This window comes from Bubalus bubalis, chromosome 18, assembly GCF_019923935.1.
Source record: "Bubalus bubalis isolate 160015118507 breed Murrah chromosome 18, NDDB_SH_1, whole genome shotgun sequence".
Classification (NCBI taxonomy): Eukaryota; Metazoa; Chordata; class Mammalia; order Artiodactyla; family Bovidae; genus Bubalus; species Bubalus bubalis.
Genome location: NC_059174.1, coordinates 6,550,293 through 6,573,544, shown reverse-complemented (window position 1 = coordinate 6,573,544; position 23,252 = coordinate 6,550,293). Strand labels below are relative to the sequence as shown.

The window sequence follows — 23,252 nt, the reverse complement described above, 5'->3', positions numbered from 1 at the left end:
TCTTGCCTGGGAAATCCCATGGACAGAGGAGCCTGAGAGGCTACAATCCAAAGGGTTGTAAAGAGTCAGATACGACTGAGCAACTTAGCACATAAAGGGAACGCAGGGTAGTGGGTTCCATGTCTGTGGGTGTCAGAGATCAGGGGAAGCCTGTAGCTGAGGTGTCCAGAGAAACCTCAGCTAGATTACAACAAGAGAAGGAAGCGTGATGGGAGATCAGTGCCAGTCAGGGGTGAGCAAAGGCACGTTCATGGTAGGGCGAGTTAAGAAATCTGAGTTTTATTTTGATTGCAGCTGGACATCACTGGAGTAGTGTCTTGGGAAATCAGATCTGATTTAAACTTTTCAGATACTCTGTGGAAACAGTAGGGAGGGGTTGATAGAAGAAGCTACTGTGGGAAGGAATCGAGGAGAGAGGATGGGAGCTTAAACCAGAGTGAAAAGGGGAAGACATTAAAAAAAAATTGGGTTCCAGATGTGTTCTGGACATAGAACCATCATGGTGGGGTGGTAAAAGGAAAAATAGGAATTAAGAGTGACTTTTATGATTTGGGGTCTGGCCACAGAGTGGACATAGAAAAAAATGCCAGCAAAATGATTTGGAGTTGGGGAATTAAGAGTTCTGTTTTAAACACATCCTGTTAGAAATTCTTAGTCAATCTCCAAGTGAAGAAGTCAGGGCTGACCTTGGTTGACTCCTGTGGGACTCAAAGTAGAAGACTGAGTTGGAGATATAAGTGAGAGAAGCGTCAGTGTTTATAGACGGTATTTGAAAGCTGCAGTGTTTTCAGAAGTGACAGGTCAGCTGTGTCAAACGCAGTTGAGTCATTGAGTAAAAGGAGTTCAGATACCTGACCAAAGACCCTACCAAGATAGTACCTTAATAATGCTGCTTAGTTGCCTATGGAAAGAGTGGAGGTTGAGGAAGTGGAGAATATGGATATGAGATGGCTCTGGAGGAGTTTTAAACTTAAAAGGGATGAAGAAATTAGACCAGCTGAAGTGCACCGTGGAAGGTCTTTTTTTTAATTGTATTTAAGGTGGGCCATAAATGAATGGATGAATGGGTCAGCTTTGATGCCTTAGGAGAAGCCCAGAGCCAATTGCTTGGTGCTGTGCACACCCTGCAAACAGAACTCCGGCCCCATGGGCTCCACACAGCGCATTGTTTGGCATTGGCTTATCAAAGACGTGGTTCATTTCTCAAAAGCCTTCATGGAAAAACAGCCGTAAATTTTCCTTTCAGGCCCGGGGCTATTTCCAGGTGTTTCCTGGATGGTCCAGGTGGGTCTGTGAAAGTACTTCCCAGGGAGGCCTGGTACTTTCCTTGCCCGGCAGGCTGGGTTCTGAGAAATCCTGTTCAGTTATCAGACACACAGTTCGCATTGTGTCTGCAAATAGGTAGCAGTCCACAGAAACAGCTTGCAGTAGAAAAACCAGGCTTGATGTCAATATTCTTCCCAACAGCCTGCCTTAATTTTTTCCCCATAATTTTTTTTTCTCCTTCCTTAAAAAAGAAAAAAAAGGAGGAAAAGAAATTTGAGGAAGAAAAACATGCAAATGGAAAAAACCTCTCTGTTTTTCAAATTAGCCCAAAGCAAGCAACATCAAATCAGGACCCCTCTCCCGCAATCTATTATTTCGGTGAGTGTTTCACTCCCCGGCACCTGAGTAATGTTCTTTGAAGGCTGCTTCATCAATAAACCACTCTGGTGAAGTTTTGCAGGCCTAGAATAATGAATAACAATTAGAGGCATTTAAAAAGTAATATTTTTTCCTGCAATTTGGAAATTGATTTATGAATTTGGGGATCCTCCAACTTCATCAAATAAATGGTTTCTTCAATCGAGTTCTTTTGCCAGCTGAGAAAAGCCCCCTGAAGGCTGGCAAGCTTGTGGAACTTTCTTGCCAGTTTATTGATTTTGATAGAAAAGAAACTTGTGACATTTAACAAAATTTGACTATGTCCATGAAGAAAAACCAGAGTCATTTTCACCTAGGTAATTACTACGTGGAAATCATTACTCAAGCAGTTTGGATTTCTCATCACTTGATCCGTTTTCTCAAGAGGATTTGCCTAAGTAGCTTTAGAATGTTTTATAAATATGTCTCAAAAATGTATGAAAAAGGATAGAGTCTATTCTGTCATCATTAGAAAGTGGTAGATGATTGACAAATAGGTGATATATGATAGGTAGGTAGGTATATCGATAGATAGTAGATAAATAGATGATACCACATTAAGAGAAAACATCACGCCTCTAGACCTGTGGTTCTTTTTTTCTTCTGGCTGCGCTGATTCTTTGCTGCTGGGGGTGGGCTCTCTCGCGCTGCGGTGCGGGGGCTTCTCGTTGCGGGCCTCCCTTGTTGCAGGGCACAGGCTCTGGGCATGCAGGCTTCACTAGTTGCTATGGCCTCAGCAGTTGTGGCACCGTTGTCCTGTGGCATGTGGCATCTTCCCAGACCAGGGATCAGACCGAGACCCCTGCATTGGCAGGTGGATTGTTAACCACTGGATCACCAGGGAAGTCCCTGGATCTGTGATTCTTGGCATTAGAAATAAAATTGACTTTGTCTCAAAGTTCTCCTCCTCCCTTTCCAAGCTTTTCCCACCATCAGCAGGCTACTTCCTTCCATGGTCCACCTTTCTTGAACGTTGTCACGGCTATGGCTGCCTCATGAGCCTCCTACAAAGTGAAAGACATTAAGAAGAATTAGAGATGTGTCCAGATTTGGCTTCTCATACATTTTCCTCCTCTGTCTGCTTAGACTTTCTTGATTCATTTTGACAAACTTGAATCATTTCATCACTATACAACTCCCATGATCCTTTAACTTAGAAGGATAGTTCAATCAACAAACCTTTATTGAGCTTTCACAGTGCTCCAAGAACTGACATGTGCTTTAAGGATACAGAAATAGACCTAAAAGGATTCTCAATCTAGACTCTAGAGCAACAGAGAGAAAATGAAACAACTACAGTAATATAAACATAAATGTCTGCCTCTTTTCCTTTTTACTTGATAGTCTCATGACAACAGAGAGTAGGTTCACTTATAATAAAAATACAGAACTTTTTTTTTGGTACTTTGGTCTAGAGGTTGCCTCCCTGATGTCATACCCACATCATCTTTCTGAATTGACTTGACTCTTTGAAATCAATGATGTTAAACCACAAAGTCCACCAACATCTCAAGTGTACTATGGAGCATAGCAGCTGCCAAGTAGCAAGTTGCAAGTCTGGGCTGATCCCTTGTACTTCAGTGGGTTGAGCTCTCTATAGTCTCTGTCCCTATTGGGCTCTATGCGCCAAGGAAGGCCACAGGATTGATCTTTGTGCCATGGGCAAGGTTCTCACTAAAATAATATTCAAGTGCTCTTTGAGGACTGTTTTATCACTGAGAGGCAAAATATTTTAACAACCAAAAGTCCATCCTGTTCTTTGGAATTCTCTACTTCCATGTTCCTTGCCTAGGTTATCCTTACAGAAGCAATATCTCAATTTTCAAGCTCCTGTTGAAGATTTCAGGTCTTTATTTTTACTCCCAGCCTCAATCTGCTTTATGAATCTGGATATTGGGACACATGCTCCCAACAACTCCTCTTGGATCGTCTACAAGTGTTTGAAATGAACAAAGCTGAGGAAGCCACTTGTCTGGCATCTAGAAGCTGCAGACCTGGGTCCTAGCTTTAGGCTGGGTGTTTACGACTGGGTGTATGAAATTGGGGAGTACCTGCGTTGTTGATTTAATTAGTGTAGGGCGAGGCTGCCTGTGTGTTCCTTCACCTGTTTCCTAGGTGATTTTAATACAGTGGATCTCAACCTTGTCTGTTTCAAATATCCCAGTGTGCAACCTGTGCCCCACTTTAATTAAATTGGAAACCCTGGGAGTGGAACCCAAGCACCAGTATTTTTGAAAGCTCCCAGATGATTTCACTGAGCAGTCCAAATGGAAACCAGTGCCCCAGCCCTGCTGGTTATTAGCCGTGTAATCTTAGTCAATAGCTTAACCTGACTAAGCCTCAGTCTACTAATCTGTTAATTGAGGATAATTATCATGCCTGTTTCAGAGAGTGTTATAAAGATTATGTGACATGATTTATGGAAAGAACTTCACAGTGTTTAGCGCATAATAAATACTCGATAAATAAAACTATCCCCATCTTAGTCAGCTCGGGCTGTCATAACAAAATACCATGGACTGGATGGCTGAAACAACAGAATCCTATTTTCTCACAGTCCTGGAGGCTGGCAGTGCAAGATCCAGATTAGGTTCTGGAGAGGGCTCTCTTCTGGCTTACAGACGGGCTTCTTGCTGTGTCCTCACATGGCAGAGCTCCCTCTCCCTTCCTCGTCCTCTGAGGCCACAGTCCCATCAAATTAAGACCCTATCCTTAGAACCTCATTTAACTTTATCTCCTAAAGACCTCAGCTCCAGATAAGTCACACTGAGGGTTGAGGCTTCAACATATGAGCTTTGAAGGGGGATACCGTTCAGTCCATAGCAATCAAATTATCTATTTCCAAAACTTTACCGCTTGGGTGACTAAACGTCCAGATTTGCCCAGTGTGTTCCTGGTTTCAGTGCTTAAAATCCTTTATCCCAGAAAACCTCTGTTGCAGTGTACCCTATATCTAAGACAGAATCCATTGCTGGCCTGGAATTTTCTCTTGAATCTACTTTCTAACTCTGATTGATCATCAAATCTAAGCAACTCTAACTTTTAAAAATATAGGTTAGTTTTGCCTGCATATTCCTACTTTTACTCCTACCTCCATTGTTATGCCCTCGTAATCTCCCACCCAGAGGGTTGCAGGGCCCCTCCCCACTCTTCACTCTAAACCAAACCCGAGCACAAGTTAAAATCCCCTGAGGTCTTGTTAAAGCAGAGATCACTGTCTCTCTTTTCTTCCCTGAGGTCTGATTGGGTAGGTCTGGAGCACTGAGAATTTGCCCTTCTAACAGGTGATGCTGATGCTTTTGGTTCCCCAACTTTTGGGTCCTGAACTGAGAGGCTGGGTGGTTTCCCCTCTGCCCATCCACAGCCATTGGAGAGATGGAGCCCGCTGGAGATTCCAGAAGCGTGTGGGTCATGCAGCAGCAGCGTGCCCATCCAGGGCCCCTTTGTGGGTTGCAGAATTCCATGTCAGCAGGAAAGCCCTGGCACCAAACAGGCCTATTATCAAGTGACCTGCTCAGCTGTGAACTCTCTTTATCCCATCCTCATTCCTGTTCCCAACAGTTACTCCTCACTTAAAATGCTGAGTCAGCTGCTCTTCACAAACGATTTAGGTTGGGACACCCCCGACTTGTGAATTGTGCCGTGTTGTCATTCAGCATGCTCAAGACCTCAAGATGACCCAGACTCCTCACCAGCTCAAGGTAGAGTCGATGTCTCTGAACAACTGGGAAATTGCTTCTCCTGAAAAATCTTCATCAGGTCTAAATATATTTACTAACATATTCAGTCAGGATAAATTGTACATTCTCTGTATCCATTCATTCATCCTTTCTTTCATTTCTCCAGTATTTGTGGTACCTGCTATGTACCAGGATCAGCCATGTAGCAGTAATGAGGTCATTCAGAGATTCTTCCAAATCCCATGATGTTTAGAGTCTAGGGAAATAAGTTCCTTGATGTCTGAAACTTCAGCAGAAACTCAACTTCCCCGATTCTGGTATTCTCTCTTAGGTAAAAAGCAAAACTTTTCCCCCTCTGCTCTTTGGCCTCAGCATAAACAATCTGATCAACCCCTAAAGTTTCTACCAGCTGCCATGTTCTTAAGATATGGATACACATACTCCCTACATGCATGTATCTTCCATGTCTTACTAAGCACCACTTCTTTGGTGAACTTTCCATCACCTTATTGTATTAGATATTATTGTTACTTAATAAATTCTCTCTAACCTTCTCAGCTTAAAATAGCACATATATCTCCAGGTTTCTCTGAAATAAGAATCTGGGTGCAGCTTAGCTGGGCCTCCGCTTCACGGTGTCTCACGTGGCTGCAGGCAAGGTGTCAGTTGAGGGTCTGTAGTCTAATCTGAAGATGCAGCTGAAAGAGGATTCATTCAAAACATCCTTGCTAGGTATTGGCAGCATTCAGTGCCTCGTGGGCCATTGGACTGAAGACCTCAGCTCTCCTCTGAGCGATGAGTGCTGGCCATGCCCTGTTCTCCATCCTGTGGCCTCTCCCACATGGTAGCTTGCTTCACCAAGAAGATGGTAGAGAGAATCAGCCAGCAAGATGGAAGTCACAACTTTTCTAATGAAATCCCAGGGATGACATCCCATCACCTCCGGTCTGTCTTCTTCGTTTGAAACCGATCGGTAAGTCCAGTCCACATTCAAGGCAGAGAAGTGTGACTATAAGGAGACGGGGCTCCCAGTGGGAAGCCTGCCTGTCGCATCCGCAGACGGCCCTTCTCTTGCATGCTCTTGTAGCACTGGTCCTCGACAGCAGTGGGCCCTGGGTGGTCATGTGCCACGTGCTCAGTCGTGTCCGACTCTTTGCAACCCCTTGGACTATAGCCCACCAGGCTCCTCTGTCCATGGAATTTTCCCAGCAAGACTACTGGAGTGGGTTGCCCTTTCCTCCTCCAGGGGAATCTTCCCCAGCCAGGGACTGAACCTTCATCTCCTATGTCTCCTCCATTGCAGGCAGATTCTTTACCTGCTGAGCCATTGGGAAAGCCCTGTGCTTTATATGTCAATAGGACTAGGTGTTATACGTCAGCCAGACTCAGTCATGATGTTTGGGCAAACACCAATCCAAATGTCACTGTGTAGGTTTATTTTCTGTGAGATCAATATTTAAGTCAGTAATAATTTAATAATAATAATTAACGTAGGTGACCTTAATGCTATCAGTTGAAAACCTTAAGAAATCAAAGACTGAGGTCCCTCAAGGAAGAGAGGTTTTTGCTTTCGGATGACTTTTGTATTGAAGCTGCAACAGCAACTCTTTCCTGGGTCTCCAGAGTATCAGCCTGCTCTGTAGATTTTGTACTTGTCAGCCCCACAATCTCAAGAGCTGAACTCTTAAAGTAAATCTCAATCTCCCTCTCTCTCCCCCAAGATAGGTACATAGATAGATAGATAGATCTACACACACACACCCCATACACACAACCCTACTGATTCTGTTCCTCTGGGGTAGTATGACTAATAAAGCCTCTAACCATATTGAGTCAGTTATTTATTTATATAATATTTGTTTTCCCCACACACCTCAATGTTCCTTGAGCCTCTTGTTTCCTACCATACTTCCTGTGGCCATAGTGGACTTGACACTGAAAATGTAGTCAATGAATGTAGAATTCACATATACACATGTGTAGTCTACAAGGTGGAGAAGGCAATGGCACCCCACTCCAGTACTCTTGCCTGGAAAATCCCATGGATGGCGGAGCCTGGTGGGCTATAGTCCATGGGGTCGCGAAGAGTCGGACACAACTGAGCGACTTCACTTTCACTTTTCACTCTCATGCACTGGAGAAGGAAATGGCAACCCACTCCAGTATTCTTGCCTGGAGAATCCCAGGGATATGAGCCTGGTGGGCAGCTGTCTATGGGGTTGCACAGAGTCGGACATGACTGATGTGACTCAGCAGCAGCAGCAGTCTACAAGGTTCACTAAATGTTTGAAATCTTAAGTGGCATCATTTTGTACCAGTTAATTCCACCGGAAGTCACACTGTATATTTTAGCCATGTATATATAGGTGTCGTTAGAGTCTTTTCAAATTCTAGGAGACAGGGAGTGAGCTTGCCTAGCCCCAGGAAGTTGCCTGTCACCTCCGGGGAAAGGTGACACGGGTGGAAAGACGCATCTGTTATATTAGATAGTAACCCATTTCATCACTTCTTTGGAAACCCAAGGTTTGAGAGGGATTCTCCTTGTGGTAACTGGACTTCAAGCTTATTTCCAAGAGAGGAATATGAAGGTCAGCTATAATTAACTTGGGGTGGAGCTTGGCAAGCGCTAGCTGGTTGGCATGCAGGCTCCCGCACTGTCCCGAGGAGGCGGCAGACCGCAGGCTGCCAGGTGCTGCAGCCGTCGCTCGGGACGGGCCTGGAGAACACCACCGTCCAGGAGACGGCTCTGTCTCAGCTGTCACTCCCTCAGAAGCTGCTCCCTGACAAGGGCTCTTGCAGCACGATGGGGCCAGAGACGGGAGTCCGAACACCAGACACACCTCTTAGTATCTCGCTGACCTGTCACCGTGGCAGGTGTGCGATTTGCAGTGCTCAGGCCCACTGCGGGTTTTAAGGTGTGAAGCTGCGCGGCTGGGACACAGACTGACCTGTAAGGCAGGGTGATTAGTGGCTTACTTAGTGCGATAACATCAAATTGAGAGCACTTCCTAGGATCCATTCCCACTGATAAGAACGTATCAGTGCGTGTATTGATCGGAGATTTATCTGTACCATCTGTGGCTCTGGAAACGAATGGCTGGGCCTGTGTTTCCTCCAGAGTGAAATGCTAAGCAGCACTGAGAAGCCGGGTAGGAAGCCTGTGCTGATAACGTGTGTACCCCAGCCAGTACTGCAGTGTATTCTCCGGTACTCCTGGGACTGCCAGCCAAAAACGTGCAGGGACAGCTCATCCCAGACTCAGAAAAGCTGGTCTCAGCCCAGAGCTCCACACGGTTCCCACAGTGATGAGATTTCAAGGAAGATTTCAAGGCCCACACCTTCAGCACAAAAAGGGCCTAAAATGTGAACTCTTAGCCATGTGTATCTGGCCAAAAATCTGTTTATGGCCTGAGGACGTTTCTGGGGCAGTCGTGGAAGCAGGGGGCCTCTGCCCGGAGCCTTCTGTAAGGACAGTGTCAGTGCCCCAGCAAACCTTCCATGAGCTGAGTACACGGGGGCCTTAGAACAGCCGGGTGGGTGCCCCGAGGATGAGGCGAAGAGAATGGAGACTCACAAGTAATTATGATGCTTGACAAAGGTCCTGGCTGGTCAGACAGCTACAGCGGGGCTGCACGGGGCCGCGTGAGCCCAGCGTGGACGGGACATGCTTTAGATACCCTAAACCACAAACTGGGATTGCTGATGCACGGTCCAAGTAGTGAGAGGTGGGGCAAAGTAAGTACACATCTTAACACTAAGACACTAAAAATGCATATAAGTCACTGGTAACTTACTTTAGGGTCAGGGTTTGTGCTAACGACATCATGCATGTAGTGTGTGTCCACCCTGGCACCGTGCCAATCAAGTATTAGTTCCTCTCCCCAGTTTAATAAGCAAACCAAGTCTTGAGATACTTGAGAAAAATGTTAGGATTAAACACGTACTACATGGTAAACTTGGGATTGAACTCAGATTATTTCACAATAGGCTTCAAGCTCTATCACGCCATCGAGCTATACAACGTTCTGGAGATGGGCAGCATTTTGTTCGTTGAGCTTCAACAGAAGTTCTTAGACATCATTTCTGTTAGAGCCTTACTCATTTTTTGTTTCAATATTCTAGGAATAGGAAGCTCAGTAATTCCTAGTAATTGAGCTCAGTTAATTGAGCCAAGGTAAGGCTCAATTTACTGGGGAATGGAAGAAAATATTTTAAGTTCTTCTTCATATTAATATATATATATATATATATATATATATATATAATTTACATTTTCTTCTCACTTCTTTCCATCCTGCAGTTTCCATCAGAATTCTAGGATGCTTTTTAAAAAATGCAGATATGCATCCCTTTAGGAACTCAGATGTCTATTTTGTGAAAAATCATCCTGAAGGGATTCTGAAGCATAACCCTACTTAAGAACTTCTTTACACCAGTGGGTTGGCAAATTATGATCAGCAAGCAAAATCTGGCTTCTTTTTCTTTTTTTTTTTTCTTTTTGTTGTTGTTGAATCTGTTTTTGTAAATAAAGCTTTATTGGTCCATAGCCATGCCTGCTCACCAATGTCTTGTCTATGGCTTTAAAGGTACGATGGGCAGAATTGAGCAGTCCTGACAGAGACTGACTGGCCCACAGAAACAGAAATATCTACTATTTGGTCCTTTCCAGAACAAGCTTGCTGCCCTCTTTGTTCTGAAACATGAGTACCCATTAAAAAAAAAAAATCACCTGGAGAAATTGTTAAAAATGTTCAGTGAGCTGGGAGAAGAGATTTCAATGGCTTTGGCATAGCAGGTACGAGACGCGAAGGCAGGAAAGAGCCTGGTACATTCATGAGACCGAAAGGCGTTCTGCGTTTCTGGAGCGAAGAGAATGAGGGGAGGACGGGGGCCACGTCACACAGGATCTGGGAGGCTTTGGAAGATGTCTGGACTGTTTCCCATGTATTAGAACAGATGAAGGGCTTAAAGTAAGGAAGTAATATGAACCCAGTTATATTTTAAAAGGATTACACCAGCTGCATGAAGTAGGGAGACTAGATTGGGGAGGGGCAGGAAAGGACACAGGATGACCAGTGCAGACCTCTGTCACCCAGCTGAATAACAATGGTGACTCGGACTAGGCTGTCCCAAGCCATATATCCTGGCGAGAAGTTCAACTGCGTTTGATGGAAAGAATGGCACAGTGTGAGCTCTGGGCAGCAAGGAAATCTTCATAGAAGGCGTTGAGAGGGAGCTTAAAAGATGGCAGGAGACCCAAGAAAAGTCAAGTGGCTTCTCTCTCTCCACATTCTATTATAATTTAGGAACTGGTCTTTAAAAAAAACCATGGGGAATGGGCAATAATTCTTGGTAAAAATTCCTGAATTGGTATTTCCTTTTCTTGGCAAAATAGCCACCATCGTATCAGAGTTACACTTGTACACAGTTCAGCATTTTTTTTTTTTCCTCCAACAACCTTGAGTTTTACTTTAGGAGTCTGCCATGTTGACTGTTTCATATTAATCCATCTCCAATAACAATTACAGATGGAATGTTTACTTTGCTTGATAACATTTATAGTTCTGGTTGGCTAATATTTGTTATTCTTTTTTTCAAAGCCCTATTATTAGGAAATGCTTGGAGCGTTGAACTTTTGAGCATTTCATTTGATTCTGAAGCACGTTACGCTTCGTACTGTGGACCATAGTGCTTACATGTGGCCAGTGTCACAGACACACAGGCAGGAAAAGAGAGTCTTTTCTGACAAAAGTCATAGGAGGACCAGTCTCCATTCAACACCAGCAAATGCATTTTGTAACTGTGGTCACTGAACCTCTTGGGGGTTAGCTCTTTGTCTTGTGACATGGGGACACTCATGACCAAAGGGTTGAGTATGCCAGTGAGACTTGCTTTGCTGTTCTCTCTTCTTCCCCACTGTCTGGGATCAGCTACCACCTCTGATGGTTTGATCCCGTACTCTAAACAGATGGCCAGGTAGGATACATGAGGGTCTTGTGCAAAGGACGTGTCATCTGGGACATAGTCTGAGCCCCATGAGTGATCAGTTTCAAGGGAGACGAGAGAGACCATACAGGATGCTTTACTGATGTTCCATATCAATAAAACTAGCAGGGGTGGTAAAGTCTCTATTCATGGCAGAGCACCCAAGAATAATCCGTACATGGAGGAGGAAAAGTGACAGAGTGGGGACGATAGCTGAGGCTGTTCGCTGACCTGGCCGGGCTCTGGGGAGGGGGGACTCCCTGTTGAGCAGACCCCTGCATTGAAATGGGTGGAGGCCGCTCAGAACCCCTCTTGGCAGCCATGGTGAGAAAGGAAAAGAAGGTTGAGGAAGGCCACGCTGGAAGGCACTCATTCCCTGTGAGAAAATGGTGACTGGAAATAGCTCTTGTCCTGGCCAAAGGACACACCAGAAGACACTGGCGAGTGTCATAGTTATGGCCAGGAAACATCTGGCTCAGTCAGGAAGCGGATGGGATTTGGACATTGGCGCATCTGTGGTGATGGTGGGGTGGGATCCAAGAATAGAAGAAATTTCAACTTTGGGGAGAAGAGATATAATTGAAAAAGTAAGAAGAGAAAAATATCTAATAACCCATGTTCTTCTCCATGCCCCCCTGCCCCCCTCAATTCTTAACAAAGTCTTATTTTTTAATCTTAGTTGGACAGGGTTTACGTTGGGTATGTTAAGAACGCCGATTTAAAAGACTCAGGAGAACACATTTCCAGAGAGAAAGATTCAAGAAAGAAGCCAACCAAAGTCTTTTTGGAAGAGATATCTCAAACTCAGTTTTTCTGCAAAACTATTATCAGGGCCCACTTGGGAAATGGTAGATTAGATGCCTAATTAACACATGGCCCTGTGGTTATACTCGATGGCTACTCTCCAGTAGGAAAGAAAACTTCTTCCAAATATTTTAAAGATTGCTGAGTCAGATAAGACTTTAAAAAAAGGATTAAACAACTCAAAGTCAGAGAAGCAAAATGGAAATTAACGATGAGGCGATTTGGACGCTTTCAAGTGCAGAGGAAGCAGCAAGATATCAAGGAGGCATCAGGGGCAATTTAATAAGTCAGGAGCCAGAAGCCCCCATCTGGGGAGGTTTGCATCTCCCACTAATTTGATTCACCCCTGACTGCACATCTCCCTATCTTACTCCTCCCCCACCCACCCCCAAAACCCCCCACCATTATTAGTGTTAGGCCTCAGGGCTAAGGAATGGAGTCGGGAAGAAATAAAGTGAAGAAAGGGTCTGAGAAATCAATAAAAGGAAGGCTTCACAGCAGCATCTTGGAAGCTTACATCTTTTGTAAGCTTCGGTTGTGAATTTTGCTCAAGCTTGGGGGCAGAATGGTCCAAAACATCAACTATTACATGGAAACAACTCCAGGCTGCTAGTGGAGACATGGGAGAGAACTTCATGGGAATGAAATTGACCCAAACGGGACTCTGCCATTGGAGGTGAAAAGGAGAGAAAGTTGAGACAGGACGCTTTTCAAATCTGAACTCAGGATCCAGTGAGGACAGGTTCTAGCACTTTCCTAGAAGCTAGCATGTCTCTGGATCAGCATCTCCCAGAGTTGGAACTGGGTGTTTTGTTTTGGAGGCGATGGACAGTGTCATAGATGAAAGTAAAATCCAGCAGGACTGAGAACTCCTTTTTAAGTCATGAACTCCTTGGTGAGAGGGCCTCTCTGGTTTTAATCTGAATCCTGCTAACTCAATTTAGTGCTCAGTAACTACTGGTTGACCTGAGTACCCCTTGTAGAGCCTTGCACACAGCTCATAGACACTACTGTGGCCACCTATGGGAGGGACGCAAAGGGACATGCCCTGTCCTCACCTTCTGCAGGCCTTTCATCAACTGGAGATGACACACCCGCCTGGGAAGACTCTCCTGAGACAGCAGACTTAGCTTGGGTCAGGTAGCAACAGTTCTCTTAGCCCTTTTCTTTCTCAGTCTCCCTCAGTTCAGGGTCTGCTGAAAAAAGCCAAAGTGTCTCCTGGTGCAGAATCAGCTTGATTTGTGTGGGAAAAGCCAAACACAAGGGCCTCGGGCGAGGTCCACATTGTCGCATCAGATCCATCTGTCCCTCTTCACCAAGGCTGCATCCTGTGGGTACCACGGCCCGGGGCCTGGGAGGATGCTCAGGGGGCCGGGTGCCAAAGAGGCCAATAATTCTGTCAAGGGGTGGAGGAGATACAATGGGGCCCACGGGCCCAGAGCCAGCAGCAGGCCTCGCTCAGCACAGGGCAGCCCGCCGTCTACGCCGGCCCCGCTGGTTCTCCTGCTTCTCCTCACCAAGCCCTGGGGTCTCTCCTGTCTCTGGTTTTCATCAGTCTGTTCTTTGTTTTGTGAAGTGGACACAGGAAGACGGTGCGCTCGGGAAGGGTTTGCAGTGACGGGTCTGTCTGGGCATTAACGTCTGAGCCAGCCGAGCCGGTTGGCACCCATCCAATCAGGGCTCTTTGGGAGGCAGGGTGGCGAGTGGTGAAGCCCTCAGGCTTTGAAATTGGGCTGACCCGGTCACCACTTCCGTCCCTCCCCTGCTGGGCGGAGGGTCTAGGCGTGCCCGGCCCTGACCAGCTTCCGGAGCCGGTGCCGAGACACATCTCCCTGCTCCAAAGTTGAGTCCCATGTCCCTGGGCTCTCCTTCCTCCTAAGGAGGCATTGAGGTTTCACACCAGCTTTGACTCCTGCCTCCTGCCCTTGCTTGCTGAATGACCTTGGAGGGGTGGGTGGGGGGGAATCCCTTCATCTCTACAGTCTCAATTTCCTCGAAGGGAACTAATATTACCTGTTGGAGGATTAAACTAGATATAGTTAGTAAAGCATCTAGCAGGGTTTCTTTCCCAAGGTGAGCTTTTAATACATGCTAGCTATCATCCTTTTTCTCTTAGCCGGGGCCATCTTACCGCCAGTATACACAAGGCTTGATCACTTTGTTCAGGGCTTTGATGAGAAACTACTTTTTTTTGAGTGAGGTCTTCCAGGATCAGTTATAAAACACTGAATTTCACCCTTGCCACTGCATTACCCCCATTCTTTCTTCTGGCTTATTTTCCTCTACTTCTCACAATCTTTGACTATTCTTTCGATGTATCTGTCTATGTATCTATTTATGTATTTTGGCCATCTGATGCAAAGAGCTGACTCACTGGAAAAGACCCTGATGCTGGGAAAGATTAAATGCAGGAGGAGAAGGGAGTGACAGAGGATGAGATGGTAGGATGGCATCACCGACTCAATGGACATGGGCTTGAGCAAGCTCTGGGAGACAGTGAAGGACAGGGAAGCCTGGCCTTGGGGTCGCAAAGAGTCCGACACGACTGAGTGACTGAACAACGATCTATCTATGTATATATCCATCCACCTATCCATCCATACATCAGTCCGTCCATCCATCTTACTTTCTAGCCATTCATCTATCCATCATCCATCTAGCTGGCTAGCTAGTTATATCTATCTTGTCTGTATCCTCCTAAAATATAAGAGCAAACATGTCAGGCATTTTCATCTATTTTTTTAAACTGCTGTAGCCACAGAATCTAGCTAGGTGCCTAGCACTTAGCAGAGCTGCAATAAATATTGATGGCTTAATGAATATTACTATTGTTGTTGTTATTCTTTAGGCTGGCACTCTGTGGTAGCAACAGAAGGCTTAGTTCACAGTCACTGATCTGAAAGCTAGCGGTGATAACAATGGGGTACCATCGGACCCCCCTTCTGGAAGCACACAGGCACTCATTCCTCCAGCTGCTGGGAGTATTGTCGCTTTGAGAGTTGCCCTGGGCCTTGTTAAAAGTCATGACTTTTTCCTAAAGGCAGCTCATATCAAATGACTTGTAGATGCACTTGTATAAAGGGCCGACCCATTTGCCCTGATTCAGGACAAGTCTCAAGGGCAGTCCCAGATCGCCGAGAGGCTGGCTGAAGCCTCCCTGACGACTGCATGCCAGCCCAGCTTCTCCCTCTGCACAGCCCTGCTTCCTTCCCTCCCATGCATGTGTTGATCCTGAGAGTTTTCTCCTGATTAAGTGTCTGCTTTTGTAAATCTTCATCTCAGAATCTGCTCCCCACTGACCTGGGATGGTAACCTGTTGTTAATGATTTATGGAAACTTAGATTCTTTGCCTGTGCAAATGCCCCAAATTCACATTACACAGAGGATCATATGCTCATCATATGCTTTCTCAAAGGCAATGCTTCTTTCTGGCATAATACATGTGATGCCTCACGACTTGTTTTACCTGAGATGAGATTATTTTGTTTACCCAGTGAATAGATGCTGAACATTTGCTGTGTGCCCAGCACCACGCTAGGCTTGCTAACTGGAGAAGTCAGATCTGTTTCTAGGTGTTCCACTATGGTCCACCTTTTTCTGTGACTGAAGGGTTATATTCCACTCTCTTCATAATACTGGAAGTGGCACTCATTAGCTGTGATCCCAGGATGGGGCATAATCGTCTATTCCATTTGGCTCCCCAGACCACCTTCTTTAGATCAGCTCAGGAGTGTGACTCTGTCTAAATGTAGACACATATCAAATCTAAAAATAAGTTGGGTTATTCTAGGTTCTTCTCTTTATTTGTCTAATGTATCCTTGAGATTTGTCCAAGTTCATTCATTCAGGTCTCCCGCATTCTTCTGTGAGACTCAATAGTAAAGCTGCCTAGTTTTTATTATTATTTATAACCTACACATAGTAATAATAAATAATTTATTTTATGAATAATAAATAAATAATAATTTAATTATTTAACAAATATGTATCAAGTGCTTCTAAAGCCAGTATACCTTTTGAACTCCAAAGAAGACCAATGGCATCTATAGTACCCATTTAAATGTACTATAGTACAGCCCTAAATAAAATATTTTTCTTCCCTACTTCCTTGATTCCTAGAAGAAAGGCTTCTCTAAAGATGTCAATAACCACTCAGTGTTCAGAAATTCTCATTCATCTCAGTAGGCTCCTCAGCTGTCTGTCCAGTGTGTAGGGTCTTCTTTCTTTGTGTTACCGCTAACTCTTGGTGATAGTGGGCTTCCCCAGTGGCTCAGAGGTAAAGAATCTGCCTGCAATGCAAAAGACACAGGAGATGCAGTTTCAATCCCTGGGTCGGGAGGATTCCCCTGGAGGAGGGCATGGCAACCCACTCCAGTATCGTTGCTTGGAGAATCCCACGGACAGAGGAGCCTGGTGGGCTATAGTCCGTAGGATCTCAAAGAGTCAGACACGACTGAAGCGACTGTGCACACACACACACGCTTGATCATACTATAACCACTGGAAAGGGCTTAGCAATCTAGGGCCTCATTCCCCCAGTTCCATTCCTAGCATTGTCCTCTGGGCACACCCCTGCTTGGAACAGCATCGTGCTGACTGATGCTCCCACCTTCCCAAGGGGTAATAGATAAGCTTATTTGGGAGAGACAATACGATAGGAAGAATGGAGACTCAGAGTCAAGCTTTTGAAATCTGTGTTTGAAATCTCCTCTTGTGTTGACCAGACATGTTGCCTTGGGCAAAATATTCAATACAAACATTATATGAGCTTTGTTTGGCTTCTCCTGATTTGCAGCATGAGTTGCAGGGCCAGAATTCGGGCCCTGAGGATTAGGGTGAGGTGAGTGGGGCATTTGCTGCAGGTCCAAAACTTAAGGGGGCATTAAAAAATCCCTGTGATCAATGTCAATAATATGTAAATGCAATATTTAAAGAAATTTAAAGGTAATACAAAAAAAATCCATGCTTAAAAAAATAAAAAAAAATTAAATAAAGACAGGATCTGACAGGACCAGGATTAGGATAAGGCAAGAGAGCCTGAGTTATGCCAATATAAGGTGCCTCCTTAAATTTTGACGCTGAAGCTAAAACTTCTCTCAGTCACTCCAACACAGGGCCCTAACTGGCCTAATACCATTCCTTGATAGATCTATTATGAAAGGACATCTTGATAATCAAGGTAAAGAATCTTATACAGCAACTCATACCCACTGAAGACATTCTTCTCCCCCATTCTCCCCATCTTTGACGCCCCACCCCGATCTGCCTCCCCCAGATGATGCAAGGTGGGGTGAGCCCTCCACTCACTGAGGACTTAACAGTGCTGTGTTCAACTCATCAGCCCACCTAAGTCCCAGAACATTCGTCCAGCCAAGAGTCAGATGCCTCTAAGTGCTTTTCTTGCATATGGATCTCTCTCCTTCTCTCCTAATACAATGTTGGCAGTCCATTTATTTACTCTCTGCAACAAAACTGCTGCAGTCCTAGGCTGGGACTGTCTCTGGCTCCACGAGACTTACCCAGACATTGTCTAGATCTATGACTTGAAACCCTTCCCATCAGCCTCCCTCCCTTGCACCAACCGAGGCATCCTGCGCACTCATCACCTCCAAGCCCATGCCAGGTTCTTGCTTTATGCGCACAATTTCAGATCCATCGGCCATTTGGGCAAGAATCCCGATACGAGCTCTTAAGTATCTTCTTGGCACCACTTCCCTAGCTGGTGCTGTTTCCAACCTCCTCCTCCCCCACAGCATTCTCCAGACCCACTGACATAGAAGATGCAGGTTTTCTAAGCTTTCAACAGTCTGTTAGTCTTTTTGTGTTCCTTCATCATCACACAGCACTCCCAGACCCACCGATTCCTTCCTGCAGTCTCTGACCTTCCAATGCTGGTGGTCTGTGCTGATCTCAACGTGGGGCACAAGACAGCCACACCATCTTCTTAACGAGCTTATCTAACCATGTCAATCCCACCTTATAATGCTCCAGAGTCTTCCTTTGTTGGACAAGTTAAGAGTATACCAAAATCCCAGTGCCTTAACCCAGTGGAGGTTCACTTATTGCTCATGCGAAGCCCACTGTGAGTCTAAGCAACTGTTGAGGATAACTTTCCTCCAGTGTTTGTGGCCATGCCTTCCAACCGAAAGCTCCTTGGAGTTTTGAGGAGGAGAGGGAGAGAGGGGATTCAAGCCCACCTGCTGTTAATTGTACCTTGGGAAAGACAGCTCTCACGTCTGCCCGTACACCACTGCCCAGAGCTGGTCACAGGGCTGCCCTGTGAGGCGGACGCAGAAACGAGTGTGAGTGGGTAGAATAAGTGACTGCCATTTCCTCTGCCACACTCTCCATCATCAGAATCAAAACAAAATTCCCCTGGCTTTCATCTGGTTATCTCACTACTGACTTATCTCGCACCAGTTTCTACCTTCTGTTGTGAAATGCTGGTAATTCCCTAGGTACATCAGGAACTAGCATGCATCTATGCCTTTGCCAGGGTCTTCCTTCTCAACAGATGCCGAGTCCCTCCTTGTCCACTTGACAACCTCCTGTGATTCTTAAAAGTCTCAGTCTCTCAGAGGGCTCTCTTTTAGGGGTGATGAACGTTCAGGGCATGAAGGAGATCTTGTTATTTTCCTGCAGGGACTCCACTGCTGTTCCTCATATCCCACAGGTGGTGTTGGAGCCCAAAGTCTTCCCCATCATTAGTTTTAAGCCATACTTCACAGTGACCTTAATAAAAATTTAAAGACCATATAACATACATTATCCTGTAGGTGTGTTAATTAGTCTTATATATGACATCATCTCTGCTCCTGGGATTTTTTATGGCTGTCATATATCTCAAAGGAAAGACTTAGCCATTCTCGACATAACTACATAAAATTCTGTTTCGTTTGCCAGGCATGACAAAGGAAATATATCTTCCGAAGCATCACTATGTATTTTGAATAGTGCAATAATTAGAGAACAATATTTGGAGAATATTATCTCTCTCAAATAAATATATAAACTTTCAATTATTAATTTTCATAATTAAAACTGATGTGTCATCATTTCAATGATGCTTTAGTCGTTTTAAAACATTTTTAATATTTTGAACAATCTCTAAAATGTATGTATAAGCACAACTTTAAACGTACATATAATGTTGTCAATTTTTGCCTTTAACTCACCATGCCAGTCCTCTGAAAAAGTCTGCCAGTCTTCCTGATGTTCGTTTGGTATATAGATTTAAAAAATGTAGCTGAATCTTTCCAGCTTCTCTTAGCATCTAGCAGTTATGACAGCAGCCCTTACTCTTCAAACCCGTATTGAATTGTCTTGAAAGGAAGGCAATAGAATGGATTGGAAATTTAGAATATTTTTTGAAAAATGACTCAAGCATTATTTCAGATAGTCTGAGTAGCATCTTTAGAAATGCGTGCATTTAACAACCATAGATTTAGTGTGTACTATGTCCGAAAAATAGGGTCATGTAAAATTAAAAATATATCATATTTTTCATCTGGTTCATATCAGTTTGATTGGTTTTTCTGTTTCCATTGTAAATTCCTCAAGGCAAAGAAAGAACTGTCTCTATCCTGTTGGTGTGGACCTTCATGTAGCACCTTGAGTGTATTAAACATCATGCTTTCCCAAAGGCGTGCAGATAATTTAACCAACAGAATAAATGTAGTTCTCCTACTTTCCATTGAGAATTTTAACATATGGTCTTCATTCTCCCAAGAGGAGATACAAACAGAATGCATAATTATATTCAAAAGGGTTTGGAGGAATGTATGGAAGTCAGAGAATGTCATATATTACCCTTAGGGGTCACAGAAGTGATAGGGAGGATGGGTCGGTGGTGTCTTTGTTTGAATTCCTACTAAGCTGCAAGTTCCTTGATGGCAAAGAACCTGACAATAGGCATGAGTTTATTGATCTTGAAAATATTTATGGAGTGCCCACTATGTGTCCAACACTGACCTAAGTAAATAAATTCTTAATTACCATTTCTACTTCCTATAATTTATTCAAAGGAGTTAGAGTTATTTTTCTAGTGATGCTGACTACCTTGGCACCCTTTAATCTTCTACCTGTGCAGTCAGTGGCGCAAGACAGCAAGGAGCCGGCAGCCTGGGGTGGGGCTCTTGATCCTGATCCTGCCCAGGAAGCGGGAATCAGGCCGACAGCCCCAACAGGAAATGACCCTCGCAAGTAGCACCCTGTTTCAACCCATCAGATCCCCCATCCATAACTATTATCTGGAGTACATCTCTAGCAAACAGACATTGTTGACTGACCCAATGAAAAAGCGTGAGCAGGTGTCAGGGTGACCTCAGGTCTCCATGACAACCCCATCCAGTATGTAAGACTTGTTCATAATATAATGCCTTTGTGGTAAGATAAAGAAGCATACAAAGGTGTTTGCTTTTTTAGAGTACGGGCAGCCACTGGGCACAGAATGCTAGAAAGGGGGCTTGTGAAAATTGGTTTTGAAGTTCTAAAGAAATACACTTATCTAGGCCATGCGACTATTGCTGGGGGTGAGATTTTAGTGTACTTCCTGTTGACTGGGAGTCGGGGATGGGAGGGGTAGGAATGTCAGGCAGTAGAAACGAAGTGTTAGAACTTATTAATGAATTAAACCCTATCAGTTAATGGAAGAAAAGGTTTAGATTGGAGGACTAGTAAAGAAGCCCAAAAAGGTAAAAGCCCACCGTAATTAGTTTGAACAGTTTTTGTTGTTTGCGTTTTAGGTATCAGATCAATAAAGCAACATTAATAATTAAAGATCAGGATAAATATACCAATTCCAGATTAGAGCTTTAAGCTTTAAATTGCTTGTGCCAAAGGCTTTTTTTTTTTTTTTTTTAATAGACTCTAATCTTTCCAGATGTACTGAAGGGCTATAATGTGACTTCTTAAGCTGTGGATTTGGTGAGAAATAAGAGATTCTTCTAGATGAGGGCTGTGGAAAGGTCCCAGAGCAGGCCTCCGGGGCCAGGGTGGGGGGCCAGGGGGTTCTGTGGCAGGAAGGGACAAGTATGTCTCATTTAAAAGAGCTGTATCTCTCCTTTGCTCTCCTTCAGATTCAGTTTACACACACACACACACACAGAAGTCGCTCAGTCGTGTCCGACTCTTTGCAACCCCATGGATTGTAGCCCACCAGGCTCCTTGGTCCATGGGATTTTCCAGGCATGAATACTGGAGTGGGTTGACGTTTCCTTCTCCAGGGGATCTTCCTGACCCAGGGATCGAACCCCAGTCTCCCGCATTGTAGGCAGACGCTTTACCATCTGAGCCACCAGGGAAGCCCATCAAAAACACAGAAGAGTAGTAGTAAGTTTCAAAAGGACATCAGTTGAGATCTTTTATAGATGAAATCTACTTCCTAGAAGTCAACTCGCCAATTATATGCACAGCTGGAGACAAGAGGCTGCAAAAGTGGCTTGTAAAACAATGGGGAGAAATAGAACTTTCTGTTCATGGGCAGCCAGCTGGAATTCTGTCTTGAGAAGTCAAAGATCAGAAAAAGAAGAAGGGAAGACCTGATTAAGAATTGCCTAGGAAAGTGCTTCTAGGGTTTAGATTCCTCAGGGTATTGGATGGACACGGGTGATGCAATGGAAAGGCAAATCCGACCAAGGACAGGTTATGACCCGCCAGGAGGGAATTAGGAAGTGGTGCTTGACACTAGGATAGGGTGATGACTTTCCCCAAGGCTGGGGATGGAGCATCGGAGACCGAACGTGCTCTTCCTAAGTCGTCTTCATCCAAGGAGATGCGTACCAAGCAGCGGTGCCCCGGGATGGAGAGACGGCAGTTACTCCATGAGGTCGGTGCGCTCAGGGACAGGCTCTGTCATGAAGAGCCAGCCTGTCTGAATCCACATTTCCTGTGAAGCCTTCTGGATGGATTTCCTGAGGCGCTCTTCCCATCGGGAAGGAAGTTGACTATGTCCACACTGGCCTGGCCTCAGGCCAGGAACATCTCACACTTAACAATAAAAGACACACCCACATCCACCACTACTTCATGTCCTTCCCATTCTTTCTGGCTCTCATTTTACTGTTTAGTTCTCCCATTGTCCAGCTGTGCTTTTTTTTTTTTTTTTAATAAACTCATTTTTAAATTTAAATTTTATTTTTTAAAAATAGGGAGAGGGTGGGAAGATTTGGGAGAATGGCATTGAAACATGTAAAATATCATGTATGAAACGAGTTGCCAGTCCAGGTTCGATGCACGATACTGGATGCTTGGGGCGGGTGCACTGGGACGACCCAGAGGGATGGAATGGGGAGGGAGGAGGGAGGAGGGTTCAGGATGGGGAACACATGTATACCTGTGGCGGATTCATTTTGATATTTGGCAAAACTAATACAGTTATGTAAAGTTTAAAAATAAAATAAAATTAAAAAAAAATTAAAATAAAATAAAATAAAATAAAGATATTCATTTTTATTGATGTGTAGTTGATTTACAATGTTAGTTTCGGGTATATAACACAGTGATTCGATACTTTTATAGATTACACTCCATTGAAAGTCATTACAAAACGGTGACTATGTTTCCCTGTGCTGTACAATATGTCCTTGTTGTTTATGTATTTTACACATTATAGTTTGTATCTCTTAGTCTCATACCCCAAGATTACCCTTCCCCCTTTCCCTCTCACCACCAGCAACAATTAGTTTGGTTCTGTCTGGTTATATACATTCATTTAAACAAATTTTTTAGATTCCATATATAAGTGATAACATGGAGTATTTGTGTTTGTCTGACTTATTTCACTAAGCATGATACCCTCTGGATTCATCCATGATGTTGTAATGGTAGGATTTCATTCTTTTTATGGCAGGGTAATATTCCATTACACATATACATATATGTATACATACATATGTATAGATAGATAAATGCCACGTCTTCTTTATCCATTCATTTGTTGATGGACTCATAGGTTGGCTGTTGTAAATGACTGGGGTGCATGTTATCTTTTTGAATTAGTGTTTTTGTTCTCTTCAGATATGTACACCCAGCAGAGGAATTTCTGGATCATATGGTAGTTCCATTTTTACTTTTTAAGAACCTCCATACGATTTTCCATAG

At 44.3% G+C, this 23,252-nt stretch overlaps 2 long non-coding RNA genes across 3 annotated transcripts in view; both read left to right on the top strand.

Moving 5' to 3' along the window:
* The window catches only part of LOC123330404, a 156,460-nt gene that overhangs the window by 38,681 nt on the left and 94,527 nt on the right, over positions 1-23,252 (top strand). The gene's annotated exons all lie outside the window — the stretch shown is intronic.
* LOC123330403 lies at positions 2,517-9,909 on the top strand. Its single transcript, XR_006546285.1, has 3 exons — positions 2,517-5,384; positions 6,096-6,336; positions 9,664-9,909. It is a non-coding gene; the product is annotated as an uncharacterized LOC123330403 (long non-coding RNA).